This window comes from Lutra lutra, chromosome 3 (genome assembly GCF_902655055.1).
Source record: "Lutra lutra chromosome 3, mLutLut1.2, whole genome shotgun sequence".
Classification (NCBI taxonomy): Eukaryota; Metazoa; Chordata; class Mammalia; order Carnivora; family Mustelidae; genus Lutra; species Lutra lutra.
In genome coordinates, this window is record NC_062280.1 from 44,640,157 (window position 1) to 44,663,247 (window position 23,091).

A 23,091-nucleotide genomic window follows, 5' to 3' on the forward strand; every position below is an offset into this window, starting at 1 on the left:
AATAAATAAATAAAATCTTAAAAAAAAAAAAAGATGTACGTAACCAGATAATCAGTAAAGATATAGATGAACATTCTATCAATTACCTCAATCTTATTGATATTTTAAAAATACTCCATCAGGGGTGCCTGGGTGGCTCAGTGGGTTAAGCCTCTGCCTTCAACTCAGGTCATGATCCCAGCGTTCTGGGATCGAGCCCCGCATCAGGCTCTCTGCTCAGCGGGGAACCTGCTTCCTCCTTTCTCTCTGCCCGCCTCTCCACCTACTTGTGATCTCTCTCTCTGTCAAATAAATAAATAAAACCTTAAAAAAAAAACTCCATCAAACAACAGAATAAATATTTTTCTCAAACTCATATGGAATATTCACAAAGATAGACCACACTTTGGGTCATAAACATACCTTAGCACATTTAAAATAATAGAGATCATACCACATATAGAATTTTTTTAGACTTTATTTTTAAGTTGTCTCTCTGTCCAGCATGGGGCTTGAACTCATGACCCCAAGATCAAGAGCAATAGTAATCAAATGGTATGGACCTTGCCTAAGAGAGGCATATAGATCGATAGAATAGAATGGGGTACAGAAATAAAGCCATACATTTACATCCAATTGATTTTCAACAAAGGTACCAAAACTATTCCAAGGGGAAAGTGTCATCTTTTCAATCATTCCTAACATATCCAGTGATAGGAAACTGGATATTCATACCCAAAAGAATTAAATTTGACCCCTACCTCACATTGTAACATATCGCATACAAAAATTAACTCAAAATGAATCAAAAACCTAAATGTAAGAGTTAAAACTGTAAAACTCTTGGGGAAAAAAACAGGGTAAATCTCCACTACCTGGATTAGGCATTTGTTTCTCAGATATGACTCTAAAATAAAAACAGCAGTGACAAAATAAATTGAATTTCATAAAATTTAAAAGTTCTTGTGCTTTGAGGGGCACCTTGACTGGCTCAGTCAGGGGAGCACATGGTTCTTGATCTTGGGGTCATGAGTTCAAGCCCTATGCTGGACAGAGATGACTTCAAAATAAAGTCTAAAAAAAAAATTACTGTGCTTTGAAAGACACCTTCAAGTGGGAAAACATTCCACAGAATGGGAGAAAATATTTGCAAATCATATATCTGATTAGGGATTTGCCTCTAGAACATACAATGACTTCCTATGATTCAATAATACCAAGAAAACCCAATTTTTTTTTAATGGGCAAAGCATCTGAATAGGCATTTTTCCAAAGACCATACACAGATGGTAAGTGAGTGCATGAAAAGAACCAGCATCACCGGCCATCAGGAAAATGCAAATTAAGGCCACAGCGAAAGGCCACTTCACAACTGTCAGGATGGTTAGACAATCCCCAGTGAGAATGTGGAGAAGGTGAAAAGCTCACACGCTCACTGCTGGCAGGAATGTGAAAACACCACTTTGCTGAGCGCTTGGGAAGACAGTCTGGCAGCGCCTCCAGAGGTTAAACCTCAAGTCACCCTATGAGCCAGCAATTCCACTCCTAGTTTTATATCCAAGAGAAATGAAAACACACATCCAAACAAAAATCTGCACAAAATGTTCATAGTAACGTTATTCATAATATCTGCAAAGTAAAAACAATCCAACTGATGAGTAGGTAATGAAATGCAGTCTATCCTTATAATGGAATAGTATTCAACATTAAAAATGAAAGAAGGCTTGGTACTTGCTACCACGTGGATGAACCTTGGACACAAGACACTAAGTGACAGAAGCCGATCACAAAAGGCCAGGTATTGTACGATTGTATGACTCCATTTATATGTATCGTCTGAAGAGGCGAATCTATAGTAACAGAAAGATTAGTGGTTGCTTAGAGCTGCGGTGGGGCGGCAGGACGGTGTGGGCAGAAGGAGGGGAACAGAATGAATGGGATGGGATGGGACAGGATAGAGTGGGGTGGATTGGAATATTACAGATCCTGTATCAACCCAACAGTCAAAGGGCACAGCAAGAACAAGAGGACAGAACGAGAAGATGTGGATCGCAGTAGACACAGCTCTCCACTCACCGGCCATGGGGCTCTGGGCCAGTTACTCCACCTGAGCTCCATTCTCTAGGATAAAATGAGAATAATTCACCCATCTTTCAGGTCTCCCAAGGTTGTCACGGAGTATAGTTGAGAGGAGGTAGTGAAAGTGTTCCAAAGTCTATAGGATGGTCTAGCAGGGGTGACAGGTGAAGAGCCTTGGTGCCTTGTATCCCCTCTTCCTGTTCCTCTGCCTAGAAGTGTTCTCTAACTCTCCCTTCTTCTCTGCCCACATCACCTCTAACTATCACCTCTTCTGTACAGCGACCCCGCCCTCCGTGGGTTTGTGCTCGACATTCCACGTTGTCGCCTCTGAGTACTGGACGTGGGACCCAGCACACTGCTGACAGACAAGACTGGGAGGGGAGGATGAGCACCTGGAGAAGCAGTGCCAGGCACCCTTTACAGGGGGCATGGATGGAGGTGTGATATAGCAGGGAGGAAGGTGAGTAGCCCCAGGACTCGGAGACATGGGCAGGTGGGTGGGGACGCTCCCGGAAGATGACATGGCAGTGAGTAAGGGTGGAAGCAAGCAGGAAAGCCAGCTCATCTCCCACCCGCCCACCGCAGCCACAGACCAGGAGGGGCTGAGCACTGAGCTGGGGTTGCTGAGCCATCCTGGGAAGAGCAGACAGACTGCCAGGCAGCCATTCATAGCAACTGGCACAGGCACGCCCGCTTCGCTGCCACCTCAGCCCCCCTCCTCCCTCCAGGGGCTCAGTAACAGGACACTCACAGAGGAAGCCATTAGCAAGGGCGGCCCCTGATTCACAGTTTACAAGCAACGGTGAAGTCCTTTTTCCACTGGTTGCAACAGCCTAGGTGCTGTAAACAGTAACTGTGACCATGCCAGTGGGTCCCCACCGCACCCTCCCCTCGTCTGACCTCTCCAGCCCTGAGCAGAATCCTGGCCACACTGCCGCTGCTTCATGTTGTAGAAGCACAGGGCGACGCTCAGACGGACCCTGAAGATGCAAGTCGAGCCTGCCGGTCAAACTGCGGGGCAGCAGGTGGGCTGCAAGTCTGTGTCCTGGACAGATGAAAAAGGGGCAGAAATGGAAGGTTTGGTGTCCCAGCAGGGCTCCCAGCAGCAGCATGGCAAGGAAACTGGTGGCAACAGAATGGGGGCATTGTTGTTTCATTCATTCATTCATTCATTCATTGTACAAGCCAGCCATCCCTGAGGGCTTTTATGACATGCCAGGAGCCAGAGAACCAAAACACAGATGCATGTGTGTGGTTCTCAGCACACAGGAAGGCTTACATATCCTCAGTACACCCTTCTCCCCTTCTAATTCCCAAGGGAAGGATCCCGTCCAGGGAGCTGCAGAGAGAAGCTATTCGTGGCTACCACAGTCAAGGTGTTAGACCCCAGGAAAAATTCCAGAAACATTCCCACCTCACGAATCTCCTCAGACCTATAGGGACAGGGTACATTTCTGCATGGTGCTTAGGGATAAGGGCTCTGACAGCCACAGCCCTGGGCTCCCCACCCAGCCCCTAGGATCCTAGGGGGGCCCATCACCTACAAGTTGCAGGTGCAGCAGATAAAGGCTGTCCCCTCAGCATTCTCTGCAGGCTTGTCCTTCGTTCATGGGACCCACCCCCTCACAAATGCTGGGAAGTGATGTCCTCCTCCAGGGGGGGACCCAAAGCCAGAGACTGATGGAGGCAGAAGTGCAGAAACCCCGAGGGCAGATACCCCGTGCTCCAGAGAACATCACTGGAGTCAGACTTAAAGAGCTGGGAGCCAAGATGTCTGCGTCCAATCCCTGCTGTACTGACTCAACCTGGGCCGGGTCCTTAACCTCTGTGGCCTCAGCTTCCTCCTTTGTAAAGTAGGGATAATGGAAGTGCTTGTCCGGACACTTATTGCACAGACAAAGTGTGTGTGTTCACAGGGAGGTTGGAGCCAGGCTCTGCAGAAAGCACCTGGCTGTCCATTGCTCCCTCTGAGACATGCTGGTGGCCTTTTCGGGGCCATGTGTCAGACACTCGCTACCCTCCGTTCCATTCCCTCTAGACCATCATGCTCAAACCATCCATGGGCTGAGTTTCCACATCAGGCATATTCATTAGGTATTTGCTTTGACAGCACTGAGGCTAGAAGTTAATTTCCAGGGAGAAAGCATGAAGAACTGCTTCTAAGTATATAAATATGCATGGTAGGAGTGCCTGGGTGGCTCAGCCAGTTAGGTATCCAACTCTAGATTTCGGTTCAGGTCATGATCTCAGGGGCCTGGGATCAACCCCTGAGTCAGGCCCCATGCTCAGTGGGGAGTCTGCTTGAGATCCTCCTTCTCCTTTTCTCTGCCCCTCCCTCCACCAGGAGGAGAGCAGAGGGGTGGGCCCTTGATGGCTCAGGGGGTGCAGAGAGCTGTAAGCATTTCTGTGCAGCCAGAATGTGAGGGGAGGTGGTGCTCTCACAGACCTGCCAGCTCTCCCTCCCTCCTGTCCCCCTACATTATGCCATGAGCTAATCATGAACCCCCACAATGGGACCAGGCCTCAAGAGGCATCTCCAACAGGCCTCTAGAACTTAACAATGACCCCCAAGACCTCGGCGTGTCTCCTGGAAGCTTCCTTCCCTGCCATTCTTCATCCCATGATGACCCTCAGGGGCTGTCTTTGCTGGGTGAGAAGGAGCGGGACAAAAGTGGGGGCTCCTTCCCCCCAGGATCCCTGGACTCCCGTCCCCAGGTGGGTTGTGTCCCATGGGCACAGTGCACAGTGCCCATGTCCTTCCTCCAGGACCCGCAGAAGGAGTGATGGGATTTGGCCTCCTCCTCCAGGCCTCACAGTTGCTGAGATCATTTACAACAGGGAACCTTGAGGAAGCGGGTACATGCAGGTCCATCAGAAGGATACAGCATTCATTCTGCTATAATTAATTCAGCATTAATTCAGTGTTTAGTAGGTATTTGCTATTTGTCAGCATTGGCTAGGAGCTGATGTCACAACCCAGCAAACAGACATAGCCCCGCCCTGGCAGAACTTAGAATACAATAAAACACAGGAAAAGACCCAAAAAAAGAATCTATAATTGGGGCTTTTTGGTTTTTTGTGATATAGCTGCTTTTTAAGTTGGTAATGTCTAAGATCGTTGGAATTGGTCTGTGTAACATCAAGACTCCAGCACGTAGTGGTGTTGTTGAAATAGAAGCACTGCAGCAGCCTTAGGGGAGACAGATGTGTGGAATGGGCACTGAACAAGGTCCATGACAGAGTCTTTTTTTTTTTTTAATAAATCTATAGTTTTATTAAGACAAAAACTGACAATGTGGTATGAAGTTTACATTTAAACAAAGTTTCCACGGAAACCTAACACATGCCTAAAAAGATTTTACAATGGAGTTCTAGAATGCAGGTCTAGACGATGTCACGAACTGATGGATCTCATGATTCAAGACAGCATTTTGGGTATTAGTTAATTCTCAGGATTAAAAAAATGTTTTGTTTTGTGTTTTAAAGTGAACCACTGCCCTAGTATGAAAGTTTAATCTTCTCCTGAGACCAGGGCTTTTGAAATCATTCCGCTCTTGGAAGTGATTCAGTGAACTTGTGCTGTCCATGACAGAGTCTTAACATCATGTTATGATAACCTGAGTTATGGCAAGGTGCAATGACACATGTGGGCTCTGTGGTTTTTTTTTTTTAAGATATTGTTTATTTGAGAGAGAGAGAGAGAGCACAAGCAGAGACAGAGAAGCAGGCTCCCTGCTAAGCAGGGATGCCCCAATGCGGGGTTCGATTCCAGGACCCTGGGATCATGACCTGAGCTGAAGGCAGATTCTTAACTGACTGAGGCCCCCCAGATGCCTTAACATGTATAGTTTTAAAAATCACTTTCATCTCCCAGCTGGATAAGAGGAATTTACAATGCCACGATAAGCGATCCCCTCCCCTGGTTCTTCAGGCCTCCAAGAGCACAGGACGGCAGAGGCTCCCCAGGGGGTAAGCCACCTGTGGCTGTCATCACTGCCGGGCAGAGAGCGCCTCCTGGGACCCCAGCCCTCTGGCCTGTGAAGAGCCTTCTTCACCCTGCTTCCAGCATCTTTGGGAGCAGCTACAAAAAGGTATTGTGAAGACCATGTTCTACAGACGGACACATCGAGAACCATGTCTCAAAAGCCACATGGTCAATTTTTTCTATGATTAATTTTCAAAAAAATGTTTACTTCTCTTGATCTCGATCTTGTAACCCACTCTCCCAGTGGATCTCTCCTTTTCTCTTATTCCAATTACCTTTTGTAAAGGGTTATGTGGGGAGCCTGGGTGGCTAAGTCAGTTAAGCATCTGGCTCTTGGTTTCAGCTCAGGTCATGGTCTCAGGGTCGAGGGATCTATCCTCACATTGGGCTCTAGGCTCAGCAGGGAGTCTGCTTGAGATTCTCTCCCCCTGCCCTCTCCCCAATCCCACTCTTCCTCTCACTCTCTTTAAAAAAAAAAAAAATTAAAATTAAATTAGAAAAAAAAACAAAATAAAGGGTTATGTGTATGTGTGGTAAGGATTCTCAATCCCTTTCAGAAAACTCAGTATATAAATTCTAAAATATTATATGTATCATATATAATATACAAGTAATATGACATATTATATATTATAAATATAATACAAATAAATGTATAAATATATAACAGTATTATACATATTTATTATATTAGGTTATATTATATATATTTTTTAAAGATTTCGTTTATTTACTCAAGAGAGTAAGAGAGGGCACAAGCAGAAGGAGCAGCAGAGGGAGAGGGACAAGCAGGGGGCCTGACACAGAGCTGGATCCCAGGACTGTAGGATCATGACGAGAGCCGAAGGCAGACTCTCAACTGACTGAGCCACCCAGGTGCCCCTACATTATTACTAAATTAACCAATTTATCATTCAATTAAATATAGTATATAGGGGGACGCCTGGGTGGCTCAGTCTTCGGTCAGCTCAGGTCATGATCCTAGCGTCCTGGGATTGAGTACCGAATAGGGTTCCTTGCTCAGCAGGGAGCCTGCTTCTCCCTCTCGCTCTGCCTCTGCCTGCCACTCCCCCTGCTTGTGTGCTCTCTCTCTCTAGCAAATAAACAAATGAAATCGTTTTTTTTAAATAATAAATAAATAAATAAAAATAGTATGTAAGTTCTCAAAACAAGTTACAAACAATCTTCCCTGGGACGGTTCCTCTCCAGAAGTTCTGATGGAGGTATTGTAGCTTTCTGGAACCCTGAAGGATTTCAGGCCAAGGCCCAGCTGCTCGGGGCTGGCCATGTCCTTCTTTCCCCATGGGTTCAGTCTGGCATTTTACAAGGGTTCAGGAGGTCAGCTTCTGCTCTTCTCACCCTTAAAGGGGTCTATACATTGGAGTCCAGGCTCCCAGACTAGACCATACCAGTTATACCTGTCAGACAGACGGACCCAGAGACACACCCAGAGACACACCTGTCTGAGTGTCTTTGTAGGTATGCATGGATATGCCTCCCAGAGACAAGTTTGGGGTTTCTAGAGGCTGGCTTCCCTCTCTCAGACTCCACCCTTCTTGGGAGCCCTCCCCAACCCCCAGGTTCTCCAGTTCAGTGTAGTTAAAGAGAACCCCTCTGCTACCCCGCAGAGATGTCAGCCCACAGCGGCCAGAACTCCCGGCATTTCAAGAGGAGCTGCAAACCACACTTTTTGTGGGATGGCGCATTTTCAAACGTGGGAGAAAACATTCCTTGGAACAGAGCACGTCCTGCAGACCTCCGGCCTTCCCGTCTGCTTTGTAGACAACCCAGCCCACACAATAGCACATAACGGTGTTGCTGGCTCCTCCCCAGCAGAGGAGGGGCAGGCCCCCAGCTTTCAGCTCCCTTCCAGCCACTCCCCTCCCACCCCCCAAAAGCCTGACTTAAACGTTCTAACCTCTTCTTGGTATAATTTATTAGAGCATTAGCTGAATTATAAATGTGTCTATTCAAACAGGGGCCTGGTCAGTGAAATTTTAACCAACTACCAGATTTCCAACTGTTTTCCATTGACCCACATATTAAAATAGTAGAAGCCGTTGGTCTCATGAGGTTTCTGGACAACCCTGGATCCAGAGGGAATGACGCCCCAGTTGTGGAATTTCTCTAGGCAACAGGCCCCAAACAGAAAATGTCAGCACTTCTGAGGAATAAGGCAGTGTTTCTGGGACATTCTCTCCCACTTCTTTTCTTTATCCAGTTTCTGTTCTTTTACTTTTACCACTCCTTTTAAGGGTTCATGTGTGTTTTTATTACTATAAGGAATACTTACCTCCCTAAAATGACCCTTTCTGACTCACCATACATTGCCCAAAATTTTCATACTGGCCCCTTCTCTGGTATAAGGCTCTACTCTGTTGAAAGGCCCACCTGGGGAGGGCAATGAACTTGTGGTTCATTGAGGGGGTCTGGGTTTTAAGGAGTGCAACAAGAGGGTGTCAAGGCATTGCTCGATGGCTAGACAACTAGTCAACCCAGAGGAAGACCAGTTCAGGGGGGAGCAAGGCCAATGGGTCTTTGAGGCTGGAGAAGGACCTGGGCACCAGCATCATCCACAGGAAGCCGTCATCCACCCAGGAGAACCAGTCTGCCATTGGACCCCTTCTGTGCTGCACAGAATATAAATATCTGCTAAATGAATAAAAATTGAGAGAGACCCCTCATTCATCCCGTTTATTACCCCTCTGCTCAGTGTTCCAGAGCAGAACGGCTCCCTGGAGATCCAAGAGGCAGCCCATCCCCTGGTCTTTTCCTGCAAGTCTCCACAGAGAACTCACTCTACAGGGATTCAGGGAGGGGACTTGTGGGGGCTTGTGGGGACTTGTGGGGACTTGTGGGGACTCTAGGGAGTGTTTTGGGCAGAATTGTGTTCCCCCGAGTGATATGTCCTACCCTATCCTATCCTATCATGGCTTCTGAGACACAGTCCCTATCCTAAACCCCCGAAACTCAGAACATGACTTTATTTGGAAAAAGGTCTTTGTAGACATAATTAAGGATTGTGAGATGAGAACATCTTGGCTTACCTGGTGGGCCCAAGGCAATGAACACACCCTTATAAAGGAACAAAGAGAGAAGACACAGGAAGAGGAGAACGCAGACGTAGAGGAGAGACCGATGTGGCCACAAACTGCGGGACACCCAGGACTAGATCCCCAGAATCTACAAGAGGGAAGGAAGGGGCACAGCTCTGCTGACACCTTCATTTCAGACTTCTGGCCTCCAGAACTATGAAAAAGTAAATTTCTGTTGTTTTAGACCACCAAGCTTGTGGAGATATTTTAGAGCAGCCCCAGGAAAGGGGGAGAAGGAGCTGCCCTTAGAAGGGGGTTCACAGGCCCCTTGCCCAGTGAGGATATGAGGTCACTTGGGGTGTGGACAGTCAGCTGGGACTGACAGCAGGAGTCCCTAACAGACAAGCAGCTGGCTTCCAGGTCACCTGACACGGGACCTTCCATCGGCATCTGGGGGACCCAAATGGACACACATGCCTGACACAGAGGTCAAAAGACCATGGAAAATCAACACACGTCGGGAAAAGGGGAAACAAGAAAGAGAGCAGAATAAGCCCTGAGAGTCTACATGAAATCTCAGAAAACAAGATAAAATAATGGATTCTTGAAACAAGCCTACACTCAAGAACATTTTTTTTAAAAAACAGGGTAATAACCATCCCTCAATAGTTAAAAATATGAGGATGACAACCAAAACTCAAGAGTGATAGAAAAAAAGTGGAGGGGGTGCCTGGGTGGCTCAGTCGGTGAAGCACCTGCCTTCCAATCTGGTCAGGATCCCAGGGTCCTGGGATCGAGCCCTGCATCCCAGCTCCCCGCTCAACGGGGAGCCAGCTTCTCCTTCTCCCTCTGGCCCTCCTCCCTGCTAGGGCACTCACATTCTCTCTCCTTCAAATAAATAAGTAAAATCTTTAAAAAAAGAAGAAAGAAACAAAATTGAGGAAATTGCCAAGAAGGCCAAACAAAAATTAAAGGAATTTTCAACAAAGGCACAAAGATGAGAACACAAAAGGGTCAAGCAACCCCACAAGTCATGAAACGGAGAAGGGAAATGATGAAGAAGTAGCAAAGGGAGACGTCAGAATTGAGGGACTCAAGTCAACAGACTGAGGGGCCTGCCGCAGCCACCGACCCCTGGGGTGACTCCCGAACCCCGTTTTGCAAATGGATGCTGCCTGCCCATCTTCCGTCTGCCCCTTCCTGCACCCCACTCCCGCTGTGCATGAGGCATCAGCACTCATATTTTACGATGACACTGAATCATAACATTTACATGCTTTCCCGTTGAGTTGATTATCCTGAAATTGAATCTAAAAGTTAAGCGTGTGCGCCTGCACTCCGTAAACGGTTTCCACCCACACTTCTTCCCCTAGAAGGCCCGCAGTCCCAGTGAATGGACACTCACTCTCCAGATGCAGGTCCTTTCCATACACCACCCATTACTCCCCCACATCTCCAAGATGCCCATTCCCTCCTCCGCACTGGCCTCCCTCCCCAAGGCCTCCCGCCGGTGCCTGAGGACCACTGGTTGCCACCATCTGGGGCCAGTGGGGTGCCCGGCTCTCCCAAGGAGACAGGCCAGCTTCCTTCTCCAACCTGTCCTCCTTCAGGAGTGTGTCCTCCAGGGGCTTCCCGGGGAGAGGTGCGCAGGTAAGCTCCCTAAGGCCTGACACCGGGCCAGACAGGACCTGTGTACCCAGCAGTCAGCTCCCCTCCCTCTCCGTGGGAACCTTCTGGAAGGCACCGACTGGGAAACCTGCCCGGGTGAGTCTGTCCTCAGTAGCAGTCTCCAAAGCCGCTGCTACTCACACGGGGGAGCTCCTACATGGATCCTGGGGCACTTCTCTCATTGCCTCTAGTTTTTTTTTTTTTTTTTTTTGGTCTTCTGAACCATTTTCCAGAGGATTCCTCTACTTCTAAGCCTTGTACTGAGGTCCCTCCTCTACTCTTGACCCCACAGTACACCCTTGCTATGACTGTTCTGTTCTCCTAACCTTGTGTTCATGTGTCATGGATGCATCATGTCTTCTTTAATTCACTGGAGAGGCTAACGAAGCGGGGGATGGGTTTGAGTTTTTTATATCTTTTTCCTTTTTCTTTTGATCTTGCTGGGTTGGTTTTTTTTTTTTTCTTTTTTTGTGTCGATCGGATCATCTGCAAAGCAGACGTGAAGAGCAGAGTTAGTGAATGCCACAAAGGTTGGCCACAAAGACTGTGACCGTTAAAATCCTAGCATGCGAGCATTTCCAGCTGGCTTCCAGATCCCAGGCTGAGCTTGTAAAATTCCGGCATCTTCCTCTCCCTCAGCAGGTCCTATCACACCCCACACAGGGCCGGAGGGGCCAGCTGGACAAGGGGCACCCTCCCGGTGGTGGCAGGTGATGTGAGAGTCTGGCCCACCTGCTCGCAGCTCACTCCCATCCCCCGGTCCTGCCCAGGCTCCATCCCAGAAGTACCATTTCTGTAGTGGAACGGACTTCCCACAGGCACACCCAGCTTTGTGAGACAGTGGGCGATAAACAGTGATGGGAGACGGACCAACAGCTCTCTTCAAGGTCACATTCTGACCACCTTCAAAGGCAGTAGGGATGGTGCCAACCTACCCAGCTTCCAGAAAGTGATATTGTTTTCCATTCACTCCCTTGGCCGAAGAGGGGTAACTTTCCAGGGTTTCCGCTTGGTCTTTCCATCATGGTTGCTCTTACTCTGCGTTCCAAGGGCCCAGCTCAGGATCGGTACCACTGACAAATGTATCAACCAAGGCCGTATTGAATGTGACACAGCAATAACCGGCCATCTCTGCTGTCCTCATACGTCTTGTTGCCTCCTCGCTGACCCCACTTGTCAGGGCATCCCCTTCCCTGGGACACTCTTTCAAGTCAACCACCATTAAAGCTGTTGACATGAGGGCCAGGGTCTTGAGCTAGGCACTACCCTTGCCCACATACCCCTTGGGATGGCATCCCCCTTGCCAACCAGCCCCTACATCTAATTCTCAGGTCCCCTGCAAAGCAGAAGTAAAGACAGATGTGCAAGAGATGTATTGGGCATCACACAAGTGAAAAATAAAAGGGGAAGGGGATGGGAAGGGAGAAGAGCCTTCAGACGGTGATGCACGACTGGTCCTTGTGGAAGGAGAGGGAAAGGGGTCCCAGGAGGGGAAGCCCAAGAGGGCCATGCAGTCCCAATATAGTTGGGCCGGGCCATCAGGATCACTGGTATGAGGGTCATCCTGAGAGGGGTCCCACACGGGCTGGAAAGGGTGACCCTCATCCCCCTGTTGTTGCCTGTCATGGCCTCTGCTTGTAGGCTGGGCAGCACTGACTTTAGCTGGGGCGTTTCTGGAAGGAGATCAGAGGGGCACCCCCCCATGGCTGTCGAGTCTCTCTGAATGCTCTTTTCTTCTGCATTTTTTGTATGTGACTGCTCTGCTTTGCTCTTGTCTTTCTGGCTGCCGGCTCTCGCCTTCAGTGTCTGGCTATCCCCAGCTGTGTGTTCATTCATGGGCACAGGGCCATGATGCTGCCTGGGGAAGGAGCTGGCTGCCCATGGGCCTCTCACTGGGGGATGTGGGGCCAACAATAACTCGGGACCTCAGGAACAGGGTCCAGGGGAGGCAGCAGTAAAAGTCAAACTGGTAGGGGTTGCCTCTGGGGTACCCAGCAGAGGCCACACCAACACCAACGTCGGTCCTCCCAAAACAACTCATTAAATCCTTGAGCGCAGAATCCTTGGTCCATGGGTGCAGGGGCATGGGGAGGTGGGTCACTTGGTTATTTGTAGGGGAAGCAGAGGGGTCTGGGAGGGGAGTAATGCTTAAATGGCAGATATTCTGGGGATGAGGGGACGGGGGGTGCATCTCTACTTAGCTCCTGTCTCAGATCCACACCCTCCCGACGGGGGGGGGCACCCTGAATCCTGGGCATGTCCAGGCTCTGAGGGGCCAGCATGACTTCTTCGGGGCTGCCCATCGGCGAGAGTTCCCATTAGGCTCCTCCATCACTTCTCCAAAGGTCTTGAAATCTCACCTCTTGAGAAGGATTCCCCTTCCATTCTCTTACTTTTTGTGAGTTTATAAGATCATCTCAAATCCTATTTTAGAAATAAACAAGCCATAAAATTCATATTTCTCGAACAGCAACGGTGAAGCTTAAAGCTCTTTCTCTCTGGCTGCTTCCCCCACCACCCCGACCCTGCTCTTGTTTTCACCCGGAGCACTTGCCCCACAGCTGGTCATCCTCCTTCTGACTCTGAAACAGGATTGGGGGACGTTAGCAGAAGTAGCAGAGATGTCCACCGCTGGGTGTCTCAGGATTGCTCGGGAGAAAGTGGTCATAACTCCCAAAAATGCCCCTAAACCGTCTTCAGCCTGGCTCCCCCTGCAGGTCCATGCTGGGGGGGGTTCCTGTCCCACAGCCTCTCCATGCAACCCCTCCTCTGCCCGGGCCCCCATCTCCGGGCTTTCCTCCGCCCCGCCACACGCCCCACTGCTCACCAGATCATTCACTAACAAAGTGTAGACTAAAGCCAGCTTTGTCCCTCTTGTCCCAGGGACACAGCTTGGCCAGGGTGCCCCAGGGATGCCGTACCTGTCATCACTTTGATCCCTGCAGGGCTCCAGCCAGAGATGGCCAGTGAGGCCCAAAATGACCGGTGTCCCCAAGGGAGGGGTGTCCCTGCAGAAAAGGGGACAATGTCCAGTAAAGGGCTCAATATCCATCCCAAGGCAGGGCCTGGGAGAACAGACCAAAGGGCTGGGGACAATTGTTGCCATCTCTGTCACACACATCCCTCCACCTTGGGCCCCACACTCCAGGCAGAGGTAAGAGCCACACATATAAAGTTAAATGCGTTAGGCCTTTTACGGCAGCAGTGAAAGAGGCTGCATCCTGATATGCATCTAAATCCCCAGATTTGCATGTAATTATATGCACAGTTATACAGCATACAATTCTTTCCATCACACAAAATGTGGCTTAAGTGAACATTTGATCAGCGCCATCCGTTCCATAATGAACACATTCAAGATGAAAGTGATTCACAGAACCCTTCTGGCTTGTGTCAGGACCAGCAATTCCTGGAGCCCCAGAGAGGCGAGGAATTCTCAGCCCCAAGAGACACAGACCCTGGGGCACCTGGGTGGCTCAGTGGGTTAAAGCCTCTGCCTTCGGCTCAGGTCATGATCCCAGGGTCATGGGATCGAGCCCCGCATTGGGCTCTCTGCTCAGCAGAGAGCCTGCTTCCTCCTCTCTCTCTGCCTGCCTCTCTGCCTACTTGTGATCTCTGTCAAATAAATAAATAAAATCTTTAAAAAAAAAAAAAGAGAGAGAGACACAGACCCCTGTAAGAGGCGACTGGGTGCCCCCAAGATGACGTGCGTCTGCCCAGGGGCCCCCGGGGAGGGGAGTCAGTGACATGAACAGCTGCAGCTGGACTGCAGAAAGGAGAGCTGTGGGTAACCCATTGGGGACTCTCTCCTGGGACTTGCTGGCACAGCGATGAAGGAGAGATCTACTGAACAGACAGGGGTGTGAGAGCCCCATGACCTGGCTGGGCCCTCGGCATGGTGAGAACTAGGCCGGGTGACCCCTGGGCCTCCCTGGTTGCCCAGCAGCTCCCTGCGCCCCAGGCCTCTTGCTGATTCTGACCCTGCCTCGCACCTGGACTGTTGCCACCCCTACCCTGGCATTGCAAAATGGCAGGGCGGGGGGGTCTCCCACAGCCAAGGGCTTGGAGGCTGGGGAAGCCTGATGTTTCCGTGCGGTAACCAACAGCTGGGAAATGCTCAGGGGCAGGATGGGTGGATCCTAAATGGGGCTCCCCAGCACCTGCCCTCGCCAGGGCCTCAGCGATGATGATGGACTGACCCCCACGTGGATTACAGTTCTTTGGGAAAAATGCATTTTTTCCACATATTGAGCAACACCCAGTCCTGATTCTCCAACTAAGATTTCCACAGATGGTTACTTTGGTTAGTACAGTGTTCCAAAGGCAGCTGAAGTGGAGCAAAGGTATTCGGGGGCACGGGTAGGGAGCCTGATGGCTCCACAGAGAAAACACCTGGCTGGGAGATGAGCTTGGCCAGGACAGTGTTCTCTGCTGTGGGAGAGCAGGGGGAGAGGAAGAAAGAGAGAAGAAGACAGAAGGAAGGAGAGAGGGAGGGAGGGAAAAAGGAAGGAAGGAAGGAAGGAAGGAAGGAAGGAAGGAAGGAAGGAAGGGGAGAGAGAGAGAGGGAGGAGGATAGGGAGGGAGAGAGGGAGGGAGGGAGGAAAGAAGGAAGAAGGGAGGGAGGGAAGGGAGGGAGGATGGAGGATGGAGGAAGGGAGAAGGGAGGAGGAAGGAAGGAGTGGGAGGGGAAAGAAGGAAGGGAGGGAGGAAGGGAGGAAGGAGAAAGGAGGGAGGGAGGGAGAAAGGGAGGAAGGAAGGAGAAGGGAGGAAGGGAGGGAGGAAGGAAGGAAGAAAGGGCTTCAGACTCCAGCACAGCACCAAGAAAGTTTCAGCCAGGTTGGCAGCAAGTACTTGTGACAAAGTGTCCCATTGGAGGGGTTCCCACAGCTGGTGGAAACTGGTCTGCATCAGTCAGTGCCCGGAGGGGAGCAGCCATGGAGGTGGGATCTTACTGAGAGAGAACCTCCATGGGGGAGAGACTTCTACTCACTGTTCACACCACCTGAGAGCATCACCATCCGAAAGTGATCTTCTTGATGCAATTTGCTTCCTTGTCCCTCCGAGTTCCCCTCCACCAGAGCACCAGCTCCCCAAGGCTAGGGACTTCACCTGTTCCATCAACCCCTGTCCCCTGACCCAAGGCCAGACACCTAGTAGGTACTCAAATATCTGTGGGGGAAAAGGATGCGTGGAGGGAGATCTTGGCTTGACAAATTATTGGATTGTAACAGAGATTTTTGAAAACATGAAATTTCCACTCCCCAAATTGGAATAATAAATATTCAGATTTTTTTTTCCTTGATCATCATCACCCAAAAATCACTTGTTTGTATTAAAAGGTAAAATTGCCCTACGTACTCCAGAGGAGTGTAGCCATCATGACCCACAGTGCTGGGGATGCTTCCCGGTGTTCTTTTCAGCAGACGGTTTGTCATAGGCAAGGCTACATGTGGTATTATTTTCATACCTCTATTAGGCTTCCCAAAGGAAAACATTCCTTAATCCGGGGGGTGCAGAGGAAGAGACTTGACTTCCAGCCCTGCAGCCTGATTTCCGGCTAACAACACGGAAGTCCAGTAGCTGGAAGCTGATCGATATCCACACATTCATTTCCTCTGGTATCAAGCAGGCTAGAACCCGAGCGTACAGCTGTTTTACCTTGTAATGTCATGTAAACAGAGCCCTCTGCACACTAGGGCAAAAGATAAGCATCTGGAACAGAACAATTAGAAAAACTTGAAACCACCATAATCAGAAACAGCCTCAAAAAGCGCTTAATTTTATGAGAGGGTTATGTTACGGGTTTTGCGAAGAAGCCTTATTTCTTAACTTGGGGGGAACAATCCAAAGGCGTGCACTACTAGCTCTAACGAAGTCCGAAGGCTTTTTCAGGACACTTCAGTGTGCTAATTATTCCAGAGGGGATGCGGAGTCCTTGACATGCAAAGGGCATGGGACGGTGGGGAGACATCTAGAGCACCCAGCAAGGAGATCAACGTTAGGCTTGGGAAGGAATGACTTCGATCACTTGTATGGCACTTTTTTTTTTTTTTAAGATTTTAGGTAATCTTTATACCCACTGTGGGACTTAGATCAAGAGTCATGGGGTCTACTGACTAAGCCAGCCGCAGGGGACCCCTACTTGTATGGCTTTTGATTTCCAAGTGGGAGGCAGAGCAGACCCAGCCTGACACGCCTGGACCTGAGCGGCCCTCAACAGGTGTCTCTGTCACTCTGTCCTTTTCTCTCTGGCTTCAGTCAACCCTGGAGATGCCTCCCAGATGTTCCACAGTGACCGTGTCCCAGTATCCTTGGCAGCGACCCTGGGTGATGGACAGTGACGAGCGACAAAGGGGCTGCTCGGAGACGCACCTGCTAATACACCTGAGCTTCTTCCCTGGTGAGAAACATCCACATTTTCCCAGGCCAGTGGAGCTGTGTGCCATTTGTCTTTCCTGCTGACTGCCTCCAACAACATTTTAGCCACAATGGCCTGTTGTCCCCATGGCGTCCCTATTGGGAAATGGAAGTCAGGACAGTCAAGAGAGAGGCCTGGAATCAGCAACTTCTAGGCAGTGCTGAATTTGAGCCCACGCCTGGAGGTTCCACAGGACTTGACTTCAATCCACACATCTCCCTTTAGTCTAGAGTTGCTTTGGAACTGGTGGTGCTGGGACATTCATTGTTTACGTGTCCATCGATGAGCCTTGAGTTGTTCTGGGCCGGAAGGACACAGAGGTGAACAAATCACAGATGACCCCAGCCCCCACCAGCATCCCAGTGGGAAGACAGACAGTAAGCAGACACAAAGACCCCAGTCCCATGGAGCTTTGGCTGGTACAGTCCCAGGAGGGTGTCCGTCCCCTCCTACATCCCAGTTCTCAGGGGGCAACTTTCTCCTCCCCCAGAGGTCACCAGCTGTCTAACTGGGTGTCTGAGCCTCTCTGTCCCCTGGCCATGTGCCCAGGAAGGTGATGAAGCTAATAGGAAGGGACAGCGACAGGGAGGCCAGGCCAGGTCCAGCCCCAGATAGGGCGAGGAGGAGGAAGAGGCGACCCAGCCCTAACCCTGCTTCTAGAAGTTGCCACATTCCTGTGATCCTTCTTGTCCCTGATCTGAGCAGATTTCCACCAGCTAGAAGAGAACACCCAGAAGACAAGGAAAATAAGACTCCCCTTCAGAATGCCAAGATGGGGAAATTTATCTTAGTGTTCAAAAAAAAATTTTTTTTTGGAATAACATGATATGTCTGAGGCCTGTCTTTGAGGGGGAAGTTGTATTTATCCAACTGTTCCTTGTTATCTCCCTTCCCACCATGACAGGGTGAGGGCTGGTCTGATCTCATGGACTCTCAGAGTTCTGGGTGGGAGGGCCAGACAGGGTCAAGGTCTTGACCTTCCCTGGGAGGGCTCCCCCACCCAAGCCTGTCTCTCTCTCCCTCTCCCCACTATCGTCCCCCCTCCTCCAGGAGAGTGCTTGCATTCGGTCCCGTCGTCATATTTCGACCTCAGCCAAGCCTCGTGTCCTGCCCTGACACACATGATCTGGAACAAGGACCCCGCGTGTGTCTCACTCCAGTTTCCCAACATCCGCATCCAGCTCTCAAAGGCTAGCACGTCTGTCAAAGATTTAAAAACCATTTTCGGGAAACCTGTGTGTTTCCTGTTTGGCCCCAGCCGTGCTAAAACCTCCCATTGGGAGCTGGGTATCAGGCTGGAGATGCTTATGTTTGAGAAGACAGCCCGGAAGGAAAGGCGTCCCGAGTTCCCAGTGTCAAGACAAGGCTGAGCCCAAGGCTTCCATCAAGGCTTCCTCCACCGCTGCCCCTTCTTCCATGAATGACCCCAAACTCCCCTGGCCTGGAGGAGTCCTCCTCAGGGCCCTCCAGCTGAGCACACAGCCCTGCCTCATTCTGGAGGGGCCGTGTCCTATCCCATGCATGGCCTGAGTTGATGGCTCGTTCCTCACCTGTGTGGAGGAGCTTGTCCATGTCAGATCAAGCTCCGCAATGCCCTCGAGACAGGGGAAGATGGGCCAAGACCCCAACCCTCAGGCACCCTCCTCTCTAGAGAGGGAGCCAGATCAACATGACATTAGCCGGGGCACAGGGAAGCCAGCTCCTGTGAGGGCAGAAAGGACTCAAGGAGCTGACTGGAGTCATGATGTGGAAAGTTCCAGAAGCTGAGGTCGAGACGGGGAGCTGGGTGTCAGGGGCCCTTGAAGGCCTGCCCATTACTCTGAGTGAGAGAAGCCTCCAGGGAAGGGGGTGGTGTCACTGTGTCTGTGGGGGAGGGGGATGGAAACCAGCCAGAGTGAGGACACAGGGAGGCGACACAGGCCCGGACCAGGTCCATGAGGGGTCACGCTACACCCTGTCCTAATGCTACGAAGGGACAGTGACCATCTGAGCCCTGGTCCCTGGTGGATAAAGTCTATCTTTTCAAATCCCAGAGTGAACATGCTCAGGGAACTTTCATACCACTCTCAGAGTCAGTACCTTTCTGCTAAAAACAAGTCTTCAAGCAGGTGTCGTGGTGTCGGGGAAGAGCACACCCCTGGCCACCAAGCCGGCCCAAGGAGCTGTGGGCTCCTCCATCATCACAGGCAAGGGCCTGGCCAGCCAGCAGCAGAGCCTGGTTCCTCCCCTCCAAGGAGAGGGACAAGACTGATGTCAGAGGAAAAGGGAACTGCCCTGCAGAGGGCCTGGGCCCCTCCCCTTCCTAGGCCAGGCTGTGTCCACTCCACCATGCATGGTTAGGGCAGTTGGAGACCGAGGTCCCAGAGCACAAGCCGCCAGGCAGGCAGCCCCCGCCTGCCACATCCGCACTGCTCCGGGGGCCAGCAGAAATGACTCCCATCTGTCCCTGGGTGGGGGCCTCCAGCTCTCTAGGGGACCTGCTGTCCACGGCGACAGCCTGGATCCCCTCGGCATCCAGCTCGCGCTGTGCTGGGGTTCCTGGATGTCCCTGGGTGCGTAGGGTGAGTCAATCAGGCCAAGACCCTGGGCCAGGTGTGCACCCCTGGTGGCCGGGGAGGGGAGGATGTGGTTGTGGCTACCACACCAGACAGCGCCAATAGATGATTCCATGGCTGCAGAAAGTCCTCCTGGGCAGGGCAGTGCCCAGCACGAGGGTCCTGAGCCAACACTGACACTCTACACGGGAGCGCCTGCTGTATTCTCAGAGCACCCTCATCCGGCCTGTCCCTCATGAACATTCTCTCCCTCTCGGCAGCCTGTCCTTCCGTCTTCTTAATGGGGACTTTCACGGAGCATCCACTTTCATTCTGATGAGGTCCAATTCGTCCATTTTTTTTCCTTTTACAGGACGTGCTGTCTGATGCCAAATCTCAGAACCCTTGGCCCAACCGTAGGTCCCCAAAATTGTCTCCTGTTTTCTATACGCGTCTCGTGGTTTCATGTGTCACATTTCAGTGCCACTGAAGTTAAATTCAGAGGGAGCCACTTGGAGTTAAATTCCGTATACGGTACTCAGATGGGTCAAGGATTATTTTCTGTCCACAGACACCTGATTGCTTCAGCGCCATTCGTTGGAAAGACAGCCTCCTCCGTCGGCTTGGTTCTGCACCGTCGTCAGAAACGAGCCGGGCTGTCTGTGTTCACACCCCTGCTTAGCTCACAGAGCTGCTGGGGATCACCTGCGGAGCATGTGGAGGGCAAGGCTCAGACGGCGACTGGAAGGACATGCTGATTAGCGTGATCGCGGATCAAAGACCACGTGCCTCCTAGGCCTCATCTTAGCCCTCAGCAGCCCGAGAGCTATTTCTTCTTCTGGTCCCGCCACACCACCGCTAGGACCCATGGCAACTCTGCAAGGACACACACACCCCATAACGCCACCACAAGGGCTCAGCCAAAACTCTGGCCTGATAAGCGTGTCCCAACAGCCTCACCCCTTCACCACATGGGACCCACGGCTAGTCTGAGGATGAAAGCCCCTGGGGAGGGTAAGGAAGGGCTATCCCTGACTTTCTTGTATTGGGGGACCAGGCTCAGGGACCCCACTCAGCTGTCAGGCTATAGGGATCCTGACCCCTCTCATAGGAGCCCTCATCACTGGGCGTCCAAAGCCTCCCTCCCAGCATCTGTCCCTGGAGCAGCCGCATCTCTCTCACTCTAACTCAGGACCCCTCCCACTACAGCTGAGACCCATTTCCTGTTCAGTCCCCCCACACAAATCAACAACAGCTGGGAAACATCTCTGCTGAGGCTGACCACACCCATCCCTTCTGGGCTCATTGACGGCTGGCTAAATGGGGGGCAAGTTCTCTCCCCCGCCCCCCACAACCCCTGCAGCCCTGGCTCCCTTGCTGCTCCGCTGAGCCTTTTCAAACCACCTCATCTTGGGGCCACAAAGGAAAACCAGCTTTGCGCAGAGAGGGAGGTGGCCCTGCAGGAGAGTCAGCTCGGTAACCTACCTAGAGAGCGCCCACCACGTGTCAGCGGGTTCTCTGTGCCCTGCAACAGAGATGTCAGCAACCTCATGCAACCTTCCACCGGCAAGGAAATTTGGCCCCAACAGCGGCCAGGCCACCGTACAAAGCCTCTGACAGCAGCCCACGGGAGCTTAGGTAAGGACTTGGAGAGGTAGGAACCCACGTGCCATGGGGACAAGAAGAGAAGAGGGAAGGTCATGTTGGCTGGAGGGCCGGGAGGTCCTAGCAAGGGGCTAAATAAAGCCTGAGACTGTGGGGGGATTGTGTTCTCTAATGATCGAAGGAGGGAGGCACGCAGACTAGGAGAAAAGAAAGGGTGAGGCGGGGAGCTGGGGAGCAGCACAGGTGGGCACATCCTCCAGGCAGGGACTCATTTGTGGGGTTTTAGGAGCCAGCCCAACTTTTCAACCTTCTGTTGGGGACCCTGCTTGTGGCATGAGGGTGAGACTTCCCAGGCTAAATCTGTCCCAGTGCCCTGAAGCGCTGTTGCTCTCAAAGATGCCACCAAGCAGACTAAGGTCACTAAGAAAATCTTGTGATAAACACGACAGCAACAGGTCACAGAACAGACAGCAGATTTGACCTGCCCGCTCAGGCAGAAGGACCAGGCAATAGAGGACATTCAGCCAGCCCCCCAAGCCCAGACGTCTGATGTCTGGACTGCTCATTCTCTGTCTTCCCCAACCAAGACATTTGAAGAGGGAATGGATGAGAATTCTGGATTTTACTAAGAAGCTGTGAAAGTGCTCCTCAGAGAAGCCACATACAAAGTCACCAGGCACGGTTGGGGGGGGGTGTCCCTGCAGACACCTTGCAAAGTCTCCCCCACTGTACCTGGGGTGAATCTAACTAACACAAGACCCTTCCCCATCCTGACACCAAATGCTGGTTGGTCTGGACTGCTCTGAGGTCTTCAGTGGCAGCAAATACACCAAAGCCAAGTCAACATCACTTCCCAATCACAGAAACCTGCATTCCAATGAACTCAAGCAAAGACACCCTCCCCACCCCCTAAGCGGAAAAGTTCAAGAATAACACTGGTCTTGGTGACAACTGGATCCAGGACTCAAAAAAGGTCATCAGGGCCCTTCCCAGCTCCTCCCAGCCACCCACCCGCCGGGGATAGAAACCACCTGCATTAGGAACAGAGGTCCTCTGTCTCCCAGGGCTGCATATCAACCCCAGGGAAGACTTGGATTGGCCCTCTTCAGGTCATACACTACAGCCAGGAGGAAGGGACAGTCCACTGGTCCAGCTGGATGGAAAGATGGGTATCAGAAAGGGCAGTTCCCAGAGTTCCATGGAGGATAGGACCCTATGGAAAGAAGGCAGCCATCAAAAGCCATCTCCACACAGAGGATCACAGTGATCTCTGACATTGACAAGCATTCCCACAGACATTACTTCATCCAATTCCCTGTCCCCCCCCCCGCCCCGGGGTACAGGCAGATCCGATGGAGGCCTCACCATGGCTCTGCTCCACAACACCATCAGACTGCTCCCCAGCAGACACTGTGCCCACCCACAGCCCTGACTTCCCACCAGGGCCCCTGCTCCCAACCTCAGGGTTCTCTCTCTGGACACAAGAGCATACACAGCCCCCTGCCGGTGCCAGGGGTCCCTGAGCAACCCTCAACCCATGACCTGCCAAAGCAGCAGAAAGAAGTCCTCACCTCCTCACCTCTGGAGAGGGATAATTCTGCATGGTCCCTAGGAGGCCCAGCGGCCCACAGGGAGAACCAGGGCGATCACACACCTCTCCCCCAGCCCCGCTGCCCTGCCTCCCAGGCCACCCCCCAAATAAATGACTTGCAGCCAAATTCTCAACTCAAGTTCTGTCTGATGGAAACTCCAATTAGACGCTCTATACATATTGATAAGCTATTGTCG